The sequence below is a fragment of the Pundamilia nyererei genome, unplaced genomic scaffold, assembly GCF_000239375.1.
Source record: "Pundamilia nyererei isolate P.nyererei 1_Seehausen unplaced genomic scaffold, PunNye1.0 scaffold01497, whole genome shotgun sequence".
NCBI lineage: Eukaryota > Metazoa > Chordata > Actinopteri > Cichliformes > Cichlidae > Pundamilia > Pundamilia nyererei.
This window is the reverse complement of record NW_005188898.1, coordinates 8,098-9,349: the sequence shown is the minus strand read 5'-3', so window position 1 is coordinate 9,349 and position 1,252 is coordinate 8,098. Positions and strand designations below refer to the sequence as shown.

Below are 1,252 nucleotides of genomic sequence, written 5' to 3'. Positions count from 1 at the left end.
TGCTGACCCCTGCTCACCACTGAAAGCACCAACAATGGCCACGTGAGCATCAGAAGTGGACCATGAAGCAATGGAGGAAATTGGTCTGGTCTGATCAATCACATGTTCTTTAACATCATGTGGACGACGGGGTTTGGTTCATCGCTTACCTGGAAAACACCTGGCACCAGGATGCACTATGGGATGAAAGGTGACTTGGAGGAGGCAGTGTGTGGTGCTTTGAGCAATGTCCTGGTAGGAAACTTTAAGTCCTGCCATCAATGTGGATGTTACTTTTGCATGTAACATCTGTGTGATTTGGTGAACAAACAAGTCTGATCCATGGAGGCCAAATCTCACAGCTTACAGGACTGAAAGGATCAGTTGATATCATAATATTGTGATCGCAGCTTTTTTATTTGTGTGAGTCCAGGTGGTTTAATGCTCCAGAGCAATTCTTATAATGTATTTTTTAAAGGCAAAAGTGTTTATAGTTGCTTCACATGGCAAATCTTAAAGCTAGAACTGAAATAAAAACTGAATGGATGTGGTGGCGTTTTGCTGCCATGGTTTGGATCAAAATTGTTCTCACTGATGGTCAAACTCCTGTAAAGATGAATAAAGTTATTCTTTAAACATAGATGTTTAGGAAAGACAGATAAAAAATATTCAGAGCAAAATGTTTCTGTTCTGATGGGGTTTTAGAGGATTTGGACAGATGTGTACAGATGTGGGCATGTACAGCTCAGCAGGGCTCACTCGTCGCTCTAATGAGGATGAAAATGATGTGACTCATATGTTATGGTCTTCACAGTCACCAGATCATAACCCAGCTGACTTTACTGACGTTTCCTTTAATTAATTTCATTATATGACCCTAACAGTAAGCTAACTTAGAAGAGCATTCAAACATGATAGTAAATGTACTTAGTTACTTCACCACTACAGCTTCCAAATTGCAGCTACAGCCAAACTGTAGGAAAAGACAGAGAGACATCCATCCATCCATCCATCCATCGTCATCCGCTTTGTCCGGGGTCGGGTCGCGGGGGCAGCAGCCTAAGCAAAGTGTGTGTGTGTGTGTGTGTGACAGAGAGACAAACAAGCTGAATATCCCAGGTCTCATCTTAAATTTGTATTATTAATCACAACTGTTGCATATGATCTATATATAATCTTCCCAGCAACCCTGATAATGAAGATGATGGTGATGATGCAGCATTAATGAGGTCTGATCCTGCATCTCTGCAGGATGGAGACAACACCCTCAGAC

At 41.8% G+C, this 1,252-nt stretch overlaps 1 protein-coding gene across 1 annotated transcript in view; it reads right to left on the bottom strand.

Moving 5' to 3' along the window:
- Positions 1-1,016: 1,016 nt before the first annotated feature.
- LOC102215442 (CD276 antigen-like) overlaps positions 1,017-1,252 on the bottom strand; it is a 7,899-nt gene continuing 7,663 nt past the window's right edge. Inside the window, exon 7 of the transcript XR_001290210.1 lies at positions 1,017-1,038. The gene's annotated coding sequence lies outside the window, so the exon portion shown is untranslated. The remainder of the gene's footprint in view (positions 1,039-1,252) is intronic.